Raw genomic sequence first — 15625 nt, forward strand, 5'->3', positions numbered from 1 at the left:
GAGGGGTTAACTCTTAAGGTAACTTAAGAGTTAAGTTTTCTCAGTGAACATCTCCGTTTAACCCAGGACCTTAAGCTAATTTCAAACCCTGTTCTTTGTGGTGGCCCCCATTTTCCCTACCCTCTTCATCAGGTGCATTATGAGTGAAACAAAATGGCTTCCAGGCCATGGCTGCTAAAAGATGAGCTTTGATGCTGATGCAGCAGTCAAGAAAAGGAAGAGGGGAGACTCTGGTTACCTCTAAGGCTAGCAGTGAGGTTCCTTCCAATCCTGACAGCAAACTTGGGAAGAAAAAGCAGAATGCAGTTGAACAGATGTATAGCATTGTATGTGCCTTTTAAATTATTTTAAAGTTTAGCTTTTTGTTGCATTAGTGGATATACCCTGGTGGCGACAATTTTGGGTGTGTCCAGTTGATGTGTGACTGCAGACATGCAAGTACTTTCGAACCCAAAAGAGGGATGAATGGGGGCAGAATGGGGGTGTGAGTGTAATGAAGTGGTGTATGCTTATGCGTGCTCTGCCAATGAGCGCTTTGAAGTGGAACTCAACCCCTGTGGAAATGGGGAGTTGCCTGTGTATTGCCCCCAAACCTGAATTATTTAGATCTATTTGAGCAGCCCTTGAATAACATGAATGACTGCAACTAAAAAATGTAAGAATACTAAAATGATTCAAAAAATGAATATAAAAAGGAACTGAATGTGTTTATTTCATGGTCTTGTCTAGTACTGCAAAATAACCAACAAGTGATGATGGTGATGATAATGATGATTCCCCAGCCACTCTAGGCAGCTTACAGCATATCTGAAAACATAATAAAAACATCAAGCATTAAAAACCTCCCAATACCGGGCTGCCTTCAGGTGTCTTCTAAACTTTGTGTAATTCTTGACATCTCCTTGACATCTGAAGGGAGGGCGTTCCACAGCTGCTACTGAGAAGGCCCTCTGCCTCCAGTAAAGGTAGCATTTTTACACAGCTGGAAATATGTTTGCGAGTGAGAGGATATTAAGTATATTGTCATATGCTTTCTAAAAACTTTTTCTTCAAAATGAGCTTGTATTTTAGTCAAATTTACAATTCCCTAGGCATTGCTAAATTATTAAAAGACTGAAGGGATTTTTTAATATTAAAAGGAGGCAAGTTCTACAGCTGTTAATCTAGTGGGTCTTTTGGCTTGAATATAGCTTTTGTTATTGAGTGAAGGATGTGTACAGCTGCTAAATAGTTAAATAGAGGAACTGTCAGATTTTACCTATTACCTAAGAATCATGTTACAATGAAGCAATTGAGACAATACGTATTTAAAAAACTTATTTCAAGGTGTCTCACAACAGAAAACAACAAAATGCAATAAAACCAACAGTATACATAAAAAAATCGAACTGGAATAACCAACAGTTTCTTTTATGAGAAAATGTTTCCCATAAACACTGAAGTGAGAAACTATAGCATAACTTTTTGAAAAGTTGAAATACTTTCTTCTGAAATTGTTGTTCTAAAAACAGGAATGGAATTTCAAAAACCAGAGAAATTTCGCGTTTCCTTTTCCAAGGATCTTTTAAGTCAAAAGAGCTGTGCAAGTAAGTTAATTGAGGGAAGAACAGAGTGAAACATTCAGTATCACGTTCCATCAGTGCAGACATTTCAGCTTGCCAGATGGAAGAATACCTCCCCTCCTCCCACTGTGTGCTGTTCAGTGGTTCTCTCGACCCCCCAGAGCAGATTTGGGAGACATTGGCAGGAGAAGAGGAGAGGAAAGCCCTACTGTGCTAGTAGAAGCCCTTCTGCTGGCATGCTTGGTTATTTAAATCTGGGCCACAAGTTTTTATTATTGCAAATCTAGCCCTTCCCTCCTAGACATCACTTGCCTTTTCAGATGTTCTTAAAGTAACTTGTAAGCCAAAGGGAGAACCTGACGAGTCTCTAAATACGCTCATCGTATTTAACATATACTCATCAACTTCAGGAACGTTGGATGCAGCTGGAAACGAAGCATATGGTATCTAAACATTTTCTGTACATCTTAAAATAGCACTAAGCTGGCTGCTGGACACTTCCTGTAGATTAATAACCATCTGGGCTTTCAGTACAGCCCAGCTGGCTATTAATCTGCAGAATAATATCATGGACATGAGCTTGTTAGAATTTATTCCAACCGCTGTTCGGCTGTTCATTTATGCACTCTTTGAGCAAAACAGAGAACTAATTGTCTTGGGCTGTGGTGCTGATCACACCTACTTGGAAGGTAGCCCTGATGAAATTAGCTGGACCTAGTTCATTGTAAGTGTGGCTGGAAATTCTTGCTTGCAGAAAATAGGTGGTTGCTTGCTTGCTTTTCAACTTTATATTGTATTTATGTTATGACTGAATCAGTAGTGTACACTGAAGCACAAATGCAAAAGCTTCGTGCCAATCAGAGGTGCTGAAATCTGGAGGAATTTACTGACATTTGTCTTGTTTCTGGAAAGCAGGCATTGAACTAAAAATAACAACAACCGAGTGATCTTTCAGTACAACCCTGTTTGACACAACTTATGTCAAATGTGCTCATTCCTATTACCTGCTCAAACCTGCATTGAAATCCTAAGGGTAGATACAGTGATGCACATTTAGTTGTGTAGAATTGGTAGGTCTCAAAGGAGAAAATATTATGGATGGGCTTTTCTAACTACAAAGAGAAAATGAAAGAGAAGTTCTCTGAAGCCATGTTCGGGAGTAGATGCAGAAGTACATTTACTAGTAACAAGTACAGTGGTACCTCGGGTTACATACGCTTCAGGTTACAGATTCCGCTAACCCAGAAACATTACCTCAGGTTAAGAACTTTGCTTCAGGATGAGAACAGAAATTGTGCTCTGGCGGCACTGCGGCAGCAGGAGGCCCCGTTAGCTAAAGTGGTGCTTCAGGTTAAGAACAGTTTCAGGTTAAGAACAGACCTCTGGAACGAATTAAGTACTTAACCCGAGGTACCACTGTATACTGGAACAAGTTCCTATAAAAGCAAGAAGCACTCCCCCCCCCCCCGTGGGTACAATTGCATGGGGAGCTGTTCCCTTTGTTTCTAGCTCTAGAGTCTTTGTCTTCATCAGCCATTACATGCCCACATACCACTTGTACCAGTCCTTTTTTCCAATATACCACTGACAACATAGGAACGTTGTTCTCATTTTCATTATTGGGGTTTTTTTAAGCCCAAATGTTAGTATTGTGAGATGCTGAGGATGATTAAAGTAACACCATTCACACACAGCAGAATGCTGCACTTGGCAGTGAGCTGTATGACAATTGCATTGCTGTGAAACAATGTAGTAGCACTCTTCTGGAACAATCATAATTGCCAAACAGTTATCAGAGTTTATCTGATATTTCTATGGTAACAAATCTCTTATTTCTACATCTATGTTCAGTACTACATTTATTTTTTTAAGAAAAGCTGTCATCTGAATCCCTTTTATCTATCCTTTTAACTTTCAGTGTTTACTGCCGTGTGTAATGTTTTAGAGAAGTAGGCCGTAATAGCTTTCTTTGAACCTTCAAAGCGAGGTGCAAAGGGAACACTTGCACAGCAAATGCTTATTTGATGCTCAACAGCATATTTTTAATATGCCATGAAACATGAAGGCATTGCTGCATGCAGGCTTACTGCATTTTGACATTCAGTTGCACGACAAGTTTTTAACCAGAGGGTTGACAGGTTGGGGGTGGGGTAGTGAAGCGTATTTGTTGTTGCAATCAAAAGGAAATCTCTGTGCGAGTTTATCTGGTCCAAAAAAAAGACAGGTGTATAATCTCAGAATGCTGCAATTGGAAATCAAAGTTTTTTTTAAAAGTTTTGCTAAATGAGGGCCAACTGTAGTAGAGTGTATTCCTCTTTTGAAGATGTAAGATTTAGAGATGATCCCTTGTTCTTTCCTATATTATCATGTGTATTAGTGAAAGATCTTGAGGCCTTTCCATAATTAATGATACCTGATCATGACTTCATGCAGTATATATAATTGGGTGCCTTTAGATAGTAATTTTGGTCCTCAGTAAAGGTAAAAAATTACCTCAGAGATCTTTGCAGACTGTTTCTTCATTTTATCCTGAATAAATAGAGATTGACACAATAATAATTTCTGTATAATGAATTTTAATTTTTTGGAGGTCAGTTTGGTTGCTTACTGGTTTTTGTTTTATCTTATGTGAAATTAGGCTGGCAATGGGATACTGTTTTGCCATATGCTTCGTTTCTCACTGCTGTACTGTGTTTACAGCAAAACAAACATAGCTGGAAGCAAAGCTAACTTTTCTTCTTCTTTGTGCATTTCTTTTTTTGTGTGTGTAAGCCTCATACCAGTGACCATTGAGTGGTTTTAGTTTGGCACTTCTTTTGTTCTTGTATGATATGTTTTGTAATTTTTTTTAAAAAAAGTATTATTCCTGGTTCAAATCTGCATGAGAAAAACAAATTTAAAATGTTTAATTTGTTGCCTCAAAGGTTATCAAAGCCTCCTTTTCAGCAAATTGATTTGGTGGGATTAAGTTGTACGTTAGAATGAAAATGCGATGTGCAAAGCAAACAAGTATAATAATATTCCATAATGAACTAAATTATATGGACAGGAGGGAGGTTCTGCTGGACACATTTGGGTTCTTTTGCTTTAGTGCCTTGGGTACCATCATGCACGATCACTTCTATCCACACCCCCTAACCTGGATCAGCCAGAGAAAGATGGAGAAAAAGCACACATATACACAATATTTGCTTTTCCAAGGGATCTAAGTAAAAATCAAATCCGGTAGATTTAATTTGAGCCTTGAAAAGCGTACAGTGGTACCTCGGGTTACATACGCTTCAGGTTACAGACTCCGCTAACCCAGAAATAGTGCTTCAGGTTAAGAACTTTGCTTCAGGATGAGAACAGAAATCGTGCTCCGGCAGTGCGGCGGCACCAGGAGGCCCCATTAGCTAAAGTGGTGCTTCAGGTTAAGAACAGTTTCAGGTTAAGTACGGACCTCCAGAATGAATTAAGTACTTAACCTGAGGTACCACTGTATAGTTAAGTGGGAAAATTTCACCCTTCCAACTTCCTCCTTTTACAGTTTGTACAGTACTTTTCAAGAGGAAAAAGAAGTAACTATTCTCATCACCTCATGACCAAAGGCAGTGTGTAGGGAACTCAGAGCTTTCATTGGCATCAACAGGAAGACCTCAAGGGCCACTGCACTCACAGCCACCACATTGGTTGCCGCTGCTGAATAAGCATTACTAAGCCTGGATACGACCCAAAAAGTCGATCTCAGAAAAGGTCTTTAGAAATTCTAAGCTTAGTCTGATGTGGTGTGTTTGGCCTATACATTAAAGTCCTATGCTAAGCTTAGTTTTGAATCTGTTGGTGGCTGGCGTAGTGAGTAAACGCGGAGATGAGTAAGACTGAAAGAAGCAGGGAGACTCTCTGATTTCAGCAAAGTAAAATGTTGTCTGGGTCATTGAGATATTAGACAAACATAGGTAATGCAGTGCTCTGTTAATTCCTTTAAAAGGAGTTGAAAGGAACTGCTGCTGTGTGATAGCATCAAGCAGTATCGCTGAGGGATATCTAATAGCTGATTATGCCATGCTGACACAGCAACTAGAGATTCTCCCCCCCGCCCCCCGAAGCTTCTCAGCTTAGTACAAAGTCACCTTCATGGGTTTTTTTTTTGTACTGTTCCAAAGAATCTTACAGTGGCAGTGCTTGTGTAAATGGAATACTTAATATAACAATAAATATTTATATAGCCCATTTCAAGTTTTCAAATAGTTATTCACACGTTATCTCAGTAAGCCTTGCAGCAGCTCATATTATCCCCATATTGTCAATTAGGATGATTTACCTAAGATGTCCTGTGAGTTCATGAATTTGTGATTTGGGACAGTATCCAACAAACACGTCCTGTCAGCACAAGGATTTCCCCATCTGACCCCAGATCTTCTCTGGACATTTGGGGGAACCACTAGAACAGGTTTAGGGGAGGAGATGGGGGAAGTCCTGTTGCACAAGTATAAATCCTTATATTAATGACATGTTACTTTGGTACTACTTTGCATAGAACCCTAGTACGCTACCTACACCAGTTTGCATAATGCTTGGGCTTATATGCTTCTCTCTTCTTTTTTGTCAAAAGCTTCTGCTTTTGATTTTATGTTACAGGTGGCACCCACTTTGCCTGGGGGGTCCGTTCCTGGCCCCCGCACACGTCGGTGGAGTGCGCATAAGTATGTTCTGCCCCATTCAGCCTTCTACCACGTCCAAAAGGACCCACACATCAATTGCACGTGTGCAAAATGGTCACTGCCTGAGATCACAGTTTCCCGTGATGATCAAACTTCAGGAATTGTGGCTTGTTTAACCTGTGTTGTGTTTGACAACCGACAAGAGCAAACCATGTTTTCAGATTCTGGTTTGTTTTCATCCCCTAGTTTAAACAGACCATAGTTCCCCAAGTTGGGAGAACATGGGCAATTCTTCCCTTTTATATCTAGACTACACTACATCATCTTTAACTGTGTCTCTGGGTAACTATTTCCAATTACTTTCAATTAAGTTAGCACTTCTAAACATTTTCTTCAAATTGTATCTGAAGGTGGGAATGTAAATATTGTATCCTCTTCAGCTGTATACAAGATGCTTTATGGCACTAACTTATAGTTCATAGTAAAGAGCATTTTTAAAAGGTCTCTGAGGTGTATATGTTTAGTCTGAATAATAATTGGAAGCTTATGTACACACCAACAACTTTTCACTGCCATGGAAGGTTTCTCTCCCACCTTCCCCTTTATTGTAATGTTGTTCTCTGCCACTCATAGGAATTCACATCCACTGCCTAATCGATCTTATTTTCTTATGAAGCCCACCTATCCAACTGCATTCTTGTTAGTATTTCCACTAATGAAGAAATATTTCTTAAAATATATGATTTTTTTTAAAAAAAATCAAGGATAAAGACCTTCCTAGTATAGAGTATTGGAGCACAGATTCTTTTGCTCTGAACATGTTGCATATAGTGGGTTTCAGTGTGGTGTTAAACTGTTTGCAAATCAGGTGGCACTAAGATTTGCTTGCCTAATATTAACTTGGCAATATTCAGCACATTCACTGGTAGAATTCTTTTGTTCTCATGAACCCTACCTAATTTATAATCAATAAAGTATGTTGTACATACCTATGCAAAGCAGATGCCTTGGATTCTCTTTTGCAGTTACAGAATGTTACCCAGAAATATACTCAAAGGGTTTGAGACTCGCTTCATGAGCGCTGTGACCTGCTCTGTTCCAGTCTTGCATGAATTTCTGCAGCAGGGACTTGTAAAGTTGCCAGCTGGGTGCCTGTAGATATCTTCAATTCATTAAGCATTACACTCTTGATTTAGCGGTTAGATAAGGGACTCAGTTTGAAAAGCTGTGCTTCAATCATTTTTTGGCTCCAGTGTGGTGCCTCCTAAGAGGTGACATTCTTGCCTGGAGAAAATAGCACTCTACTAATCATTTTAGCAATAGAAGGGATGCGTTGCAGCCTGCTTGCTTTAAACTAGAATCCAGTCCATTCACACTTCCAGTCCGCCTTCTGCATTATCTTGGAGCCCTTCAGGCACTTGTAAAAACCACACTAAATCTGGATTAATTAGTCCAGAATAAATCCATTCCCTGCTTCTGACCTAAATTGCTAACTTCTTATAATTGCAACTTCACACACTAGGGCTTCGGGCAATTCACCAGGATGCCTAAAATGTTTAGCAGGGCAGAGTGCATCTTTATCCCAACTCCCAGTATGCCAGTTGTTTCTTGAAAGTTTAATTGAACTGGAAGACTAAACCCACATAATTTAAAAAAAAAAGGGTATCAAGTGACTTCAGTAGAAAATATCAGATCACGGTGCATTTCAAGCTAAGGCACTCTTCATTGTAGGTTACAGTATGATATTAAGAATAATAAAAATGAACTCAATCATACATGTACATACTCAATTATCTTATTAATAGAGAGAAACAGAGAGAAAACAATTTAAAATAGAGAGAAAACAATTTAAAACATCCTGCAAACATGAGAAAATTGATAACCATATAAAGCTCCCATATAGTTTTTAATAAAAGACTGCACCCTGTACATAATTCAGCAATAAGGGCAATTGTTAAGTAATTCAAAGTGTACATGTCTACTCAGAAGTAAGCCCTCTTGGGTTCAAGGGAACTTATCCCAAGTATGTTTGTATAGGATTGCAGCCTAAATTTATTTGATTTTTAGTTTGAATAAATATAATCTATTATTACTAGTTATTTTCTTAGTACTTACTAAAAACAGTGGTTGGTAAAAAGTCTTTCTACTGTTCTTAATGAACCCAAGTGGTTTTGGGGGTTTTGGACTAAGAAATGTATTTTTTTATATAGTTACAATTGAAAATTGAAGAAAATTACTCATATTTCTTGCTAACAAAGTATGTAAATGTTCCATTCTTTGCAACAACATACAGTATTATACACTGGATGTTAGTGAATTAAACCTGAGAGTGTCACTTCCCTATTTATATAGGCCAAGCTAGACAGTGTAGTTAATGTATTTTGGTTTTATTATTTAAATAGTAACAGAGGAGAGGCGGGGAGATCAGTACTGGGACTCCACCATGTTGAAAGTGTATGGCAGTGCACTTGGTCCCAGAGAGAAGGAAGATGATACAGCATGGCGATGTGGAGGGGAAGAATGAGAGGAATGAGGGGTGGGAAGTAGTGTCAGATATAGGGAAGTTTGCGAAGCAATGGGATGGGTGGATGGGGATGAGTTGATAGGGGCATTTGTTCTATGTGGAGAAGTAATTTTCCACAGGTAGATAACCAATATATTTTAAGTCAACTGCATCTATTTAACTTTCTTTGCCAGCCTGCCACATACTGTTTCTAACAGGATATGTGCTTTCAAGGAACAGGGGAAAGGAACTTACTTGTAAGAGGACAAAGATGCTGGCAATCAAACACAGTCTGTTAGAAGCCTCTGTTTCTAAATCCACCATGTCTAAAACTGGCAGCTGGAAAGCAGAGCAGAATCACAATAGTGCAGTAATGTTGTTTTATCTTCTTAAACTCTTTATTTAGTCAAATAAATAGGTTTCTGTGCCCGGAAAGTTGTTATGAGACTCCCAGAATATAGCAGCCACTTTCCTCTGGAAGTATCTAGCAATTATTTTATTCTTTTCAGGTACCTTCTTGTTTCAATAGATAGATGTTTAGCTGTCCCAACAACATACGGATTCTTGAAATTTAGCAATTTAAAGTCTCTCAGACGCCTATGTGGAGAGGCCATGTGGGGAAACATTGAAAGTGGGTAATGCATGAAGCACAGGAACCTTGTGATAAGATGGGAGTTCTCATAATATTACATTGGTGGATACTTTCCTTGCTTCTTTACTGTACTTTGCTATGTACAAGCCTGCTACTTAAATAATTTTGTGTTGTTATATGTCTGGCTTGTGATGAATAATGAAAACAATAAAAATGTAATATATATTTTTTGAGATTTCTCTCCTAAAGAGCTGTGCCATATGACAGATGATGCATTAGAATTCTAATAAGGTAAACAATGTTGTGACACTGTAGTGCTAATCAGATGATATACCTGTACAAGGAATGGCAAGGTGAGTAAGCGCTGTAGAGCTGCGTGTGTCAGCCATGAATGCTGCACCACCAACCCTTCTGTGTTGAGCAGGAAGGTCTAAAGGGACCTTCTAAGAGCAGTCAGCTGAACATGCTTAGGAGCCTCCTTGTGATCAGGAACCTTGATAACACAGCATGTCTCTGCATACCAGTTGCTGGGAATCTCAAGTGGAAAGAGTGTTGTTGCACTCACATCCGACTTTGAGCTTCCCGTGAACACCTGGCTAGCTACTCTGAGTACGGGGTGCTGGACTATGAGACTTTGACATAATCCTGCAGGGTTCTTCTTCTTGTGTTCCTCTTGTGTCAGTTGTGCTTAGAAGACACATTCGTACCTTTCTAAAACATAAGAAACTTATGGGGTATGCGTGGTAGGGACAGGATTGTTGGGGGCAGGAGGTGACATTCCCCACCCCCGTGTTAGCATTCCCTGTACAGATAATTTTGTGGGAAAAGCCTACTCAAGACTCCTTGACTGAGGATGTGGTAGCGATATGCATGCATGAATTTGAGGTATTCTATATGATGGAGTGAGTTAAAATGTGGGGATTAATAGAGCAAGAAAACAAACTTCTCGGCTTTCTTAGCAGGAATCAAAGCAATATATACTGAGCAGTTTGCAAGAATATTAGTAAATAATAATCTCTCAGATTATTAAATAAAGAAGGGAACTAGACAAGGCTGCCCTCTATCCCCATTATTGTTTATTACAATGTTGGAAATACTGTTGCAGAATATAAGGGGAAACAAAGATATCAAGGGTATAGAACTAGGGTGTAGAACTTATAAATTAAAGGCTTTTGCGGATGATGTGGTCTTAACAGTGGAACAACCTAATGTAAGCATTCCCAAGGTTTATAGAGGAAATTAAAAAGTTTGGAAGAGTGGCAGGCTTTAAAATAAATGTAGAAAAGACTAAAATGTTGATTAAAAACATAGATGAGCAGTCGAAAGAGATTTTGGAAAGGATGTATGGCCTAAAAATAGGTAAAAAAAAGAAGTATTTGGGGATTTAGCTGACAGTGAGAAATCTTAACATATTTCAAGATAATTATATTAAACTGTGGAAAGACATTAAAAAAGAGATAGAGATACAGGAAAGAATTATTTCCTTATTAGGTAGAATTTCAGCCATTCAAATGAATGTATTACCTAAGATGTTTTTATTCCAATTGATCCTTTTGTCAACAACTTAAGCTGCCTCAGAATGGAAAAAAGATATTTCTAAATTTGGCAGGGGGAAAAGTCTAGGATTAAACATAAAATTTTGATTGATAAAAAAGAAAGAGGAGGCTTTGCTCTGCCAGACTTGCAATTGTATTATGGGGCAGCTTGTTTATGTTGGTTAAAAGAATGGATTGTATTGGAAAATTCATATATTTTAGACGTGGAAGGCCATGATTTAAAGTTTGGCTGGCATTCATGTCTTTGGTATGGGAAAGCAAAAATTTATAAAAGTTTTGCAAACCACATCAGGATAAATTTGTATAGAGTTTGGTACAAACTTATTGGAAAGGGAAAAAAAACCTTATGGTTATCACCCATTGAAGCAATCACAATCAAGAGAATTAACATGGATAGACAATGGGCCACAACAGAGATCTGTTGGAATTCACAGGGAGCAAACCTAGATTGAAACCAATGGAAAAGTAAGGAGCTTAATTATGGATTGGTTACAGTATCATCAAAAATATGATATGTTCAAATTAGATTTAAAAAATGGGTTTCTGGATCAAAGCTCACAGTTTGAAAGAGAACTATTATGGAATAAGGATAAACTATTGTCAAAAATGTATAACATTATTGGATGGGCAAAGAAAGATCCGTTAGTCAAAGCTTTAAGGACACACTGGGCAATGGACATAGGACATAACATAGTCCTAAACTTCTGGGGGAAACTCTGGAAGAATTATTTGAAATTTACCACATGTTATACCTTGAAAGAGAATTATATGAAAATGATGCATAGATGGTATTTAACTCCAAGTAGGTTGGTTAAGATGTACAAAGTAGGATTAGATCTGTGTTGGAAATGTTCTCATTAAAAGTGTTTTTATTTTGGCGGTGCAAACCATCAAATTAGTGGCATGTTTATTATTTTATTACCTTTCAGAATAGAAATCGTTTGAAGACAGGTTACATGTAGCAATGCATTTTTTTGAAACTCACAGCAAACAAAATTAACATGCAACAAGTCATCAAGACTTCTCACTGTTGGTGGAGAAATGGGAAACCGGAGTAGGATTTGAGGTGGTCCTTCCCGTAGTTATACCTGCGTTGGGTTCCTTCTTCTATAAGGCTATTTAGCCACTAAAAGGAAATCTAAAATAAAGGGATTTCTGTTCTAAAATTGTACTATTTTCAAGAAATCAGTTCGGTTAATACCCTTTTGAGCTCACAGATTGTATAGAATTTTTATCTTATACCAACACATTTTGATTAATTTGGTAATTCCTTGGAATGTCAATTAAGTCTGTATTCTGCCAGTATATTGGTTCTGGCTTTTGATACCTCTAGTGATCTTTACAGTCAATAGAATATTCATAGCTCTTTTTTCATTTAAATATCACAGCCTTTCTCTGTTTAATTAAGTTCTGCTCTGTTATTGTCCTCCTGTTAGATGAAACTTTTTAAACAGAAGCAATAAGGCTGTTACTTCAGGGTGTGATGAGAGCTAGGCTTAAAAATGCAATATGTACGTTGTGGGTTTTAAAATTGGCCAAGGCACAGGTTCGACACACTGTTTGTCAGGCTACCTGGCACCTGCATAAGCTCACATTTTGAATTGTAATATTGGTGATATTTTATACATGCCAAACAAGCCAGCAGACTCCGCAGTGCCAAGCAAAATTAATGTGATGCTAATACTGCTTGTGGACACAGCTGGGCCACCGGTTGAAGCTGATGGAAGACACTCTGAGCCACTGAGGCCACCTGAGCCTCAAGTGACATCAATGGATTCAGAAGTACCCCCAAGCCACACCTTCACAGGGAGTCTAACCCCATCAAGAGCAGACCACCTCCCATCCATCTGCAGTTGCACCCAGAATGGGGGACTTCAGCCTAGGGAGGTTTAGTTGGCTCCCTTCTTGATGCTTTTGCATCACCTTGTGAAGGCCTTTTATTATTCTGACAAGTCATTTGTCTTCCCAGGTGGCTGATTGATTTTGTTTACTTTTGTTAAATTATTATTTTTTTAACCTGCTGTCTCTGTTCTCCCAATATAATTCAAAATATCATGGTTTTATTATTTTGCATTTCTTACTGACGTAAGCCACCTTGAGTGACTCTTTTGAGACAGAAGTATGGATATAAATGAAATAAACCAGCCAAATATACTAAGCGCTGTCCAATTTCCCACATATTTTGCTCTTGTGAAATATGTCTAGGCATCTATTGAAGGGATTGTTTTGTGGTCTCTCTCTCACACACAATTTATTTATTTATTTTTTTACAACAGCAAGGTATCACTATGCTCAGTACAAAGTATGCCTCTTGTATTCGTTGGCATTCCAGTGTGTATCCTCAGGCAACCATATACGTTTTCAGGAGTTCAAAAACAGTGAATAGATTTTCACAAAATGAACTGAATAGTTGTTTTGAATTAAATACGTCTGCCCTCTGTTTGCACCCAATTGGTTTGAACCCTGTCCCTGGATTTTTGGAAACTGTTTCTCTTACATCGACTTAGACTTTCCACCCTTCCTTCTTGATTTGCATTATCGTTGTTGTCATTTGTAACAACTGATTGTCCCCTGAACGTTTTGTAATAGTGGCATATTGTTTGTTTTCTCTAGGTTTTACTTTTTACTGTGTGGATGCTGAAAATGAAGTTCATGAATTTGCCAGGATGCCATGGAGCTATAGTAGGTGCTTCTTTCTTTCCCATTGTACCTCTTATATGCCAGATCCATATGTGTACATGTGAAACCATTTGCTTAAATCAAGGCTTAAATCAAGACTTTGGTTCTACAAATAGAAGGAGAGGGAGGTGACCTTGGCTGGTTTCCTTCTTCCACTGCAGTCTGTTGCATTGCATTCTCTGAAAACATGCTCTGGAGAGTTGGGGAACAGTGTGGGAAATGACACTGAGGACTACAGGAGGAGAGGGGAATCATCAAGTGTTGCCTCCAACTCCTTCAGCCCCCAGGATGCCCCTGCTGGTTCAGAAGCCTTCAGGGTGTAACGAAGAAAATAATGGGCATTCCATTTGTGGAAGGGGAATTCTGGCTCCAACCCATAGGATGGGGAAGTGGTTTAAGCCAGCAGGCCAGATCCTTACCTCCTTACTCCTGTGCCCCAACTTCGACAGATGGGCAGGATGTCAGTCAACTGATGGTACAGTGAAATCTTGGTTGGAAGTCCTGCTCCCTCCCTGCCTTGCTGGCCTTTTTCCACCTGGCCAGGAGGGTATGTCCTTGACTGACTCCAGCTACGAAAGCTGAGGCTGCTGAACAGTATCTTGGACTAGGGGATTGTTTAGGAGGGTTGTTGGCGGGGATTGTTGTTGCTGCTGCTGCTGCTAATATTTTATATCTTTATTTTGGATCTTAGGATCTTTGTGGAAGTTGTTTGATTTTGTTGCATACTTTTTGAAGTTTTGTTTATTGTTTATGACTAGTTTTGTTATATTTGTAGTTATGTAGTTTTTGTACGTTGTAAGCCACCTTGAAGATGGTTTTAACTTTGGAAAGGCGGCATACAAATAAAATGACTGATTGACATCAGGTGATTTGTTTTCCTTTTCTCACATGGTTTGACATCGAACTGTTTGAGCCAATGTATGGGGCTTTGCAGGCACCACCAATCGGCTTATTGTCAGTGCTTGCCAATCCCCGTTGTGCCTTTTCAGGCAGCGACCATCATGGTGCTTGTAAGCATAGCTGATAGTTGGCTCTTGCAACTCCCTTCTGTATAATTGCAATGATCACCTATTAGCTGATTGGTACCATTTGCAAAGGTACAGGTTTTTTCAGGCACCTTTACCTGTCCCACACCTGACAACACCTTGTGGACCAAATTAGGCCTGTGGACAAAAGGTTCCTCATCACTGCCATAGTATATGATTAATTTTATTACTGTGTGTTGTTCTAGTGAGTTGTAGAACATACTAAAATACATATTTTGGTTGGGTACAATTTAAGTCTGGACATCTGAAATAAAATCTGGGTTCATCAGCAAGAAGGTTGATTAATTTCACCTTCTGTGAAATAGCACACTGCTCAGGCAGTTCACTTGAAATGCAAATCTTCTTTTTATTTTTAGCAAACAATTAATCCCTCACAGGGGAATGTGGGTGTAATTGTCAAATCTAGCAAAGGACTGCTATTAAGCCAACTGCAACAGCAGGTGTTGGGTGGAATCTCCTCCAGCCCTTACCAACTATTGTGCTGATTTTTCATTCTTAAGAAAGCCAGATGAAGCTCAAACAAAAAGGAAGGTGTTCCACGTATTCTTCCTTTCCTACCTTATTTATTTTGATTGTTTGGGAGAAGGTTCTCTCTCTGCCTTGAGGTTTTGAGTCTTACTGATTTCCTCTTCTGTATTTATGAAAGTAAAATTAGTCTGTGCGGTAAAGTTGGGACAATTGATTTTGAAGAAGGGACTTTAATTAGACATATGAAAATGAATTTTTAGTACAGAGCCTGGGGGCCTGTTGGCTGCATCAGTGCCAGGAGGATACAGTTGCTGGAGTTACCTTCTTTCTCTGTCTGCTTCCCATGCACTTCCTACAGTGTGCTTTGTGTAGGTCAGGTGTTTAACGTGTGTTTATTGTCTAAGAATATACTAGCCATATTTAGAACTGTCAGAATTTCACTGCATTTATATTCTGAGCCAAAGTATATGGTTCTTTCCAAAGGTGGTAGGATATCCTCCAGAAGACCATAACCTTTAAATCATTTTCAGCCCCCTCTTACACCAGAGGACAGGGCTTAGAGCTTCTCTTGGCCCA

At 38.9% G+C, this 15625-nt stretch overlaps 1 protein-coding gene across 8 annotated transcripts in view; it reads left to right on the plus strand.

Moving 5' to 3' along the window:
- Positions 1-15625, plus strand: part of SIPA1L1 (signal induced proliferation associated 1 like 1) — a 150637-nt gene that overhangs the window by 70960 nt on the left and 64052 nt on the right. For 7 of the 8 annotated variants that reach the window (XM_083606155.1, XM_083606161.1, XM_083606159.1 and 4 more), the window contains one exon: positions 13470-13538. The exons of the other annotated variant lie outside the window; for it this stretch is intronic. The gene's annotated coding sequence lies outside the window, so the exon portion shown is untranslated. The remainder of the gene's footprint in view (positions 1-13469; positions 13539-15625) is intronic. 8 annotated transcript variants of the gene reach the window in all.

Source organism: Podarcis filfolensis (assembly GCF_964270895.1).
Source record: "Podarcis filfolensis genome assembly, chromosome: 1".
In the NCBI taxonomy this organism is placed as follows: domain Eukaryota; kingdom Metazoa; phylum Chordata; class Lepidosauria; order Squamata; family Lacertidae; genus Podarcis; species Podarcis filfolensis.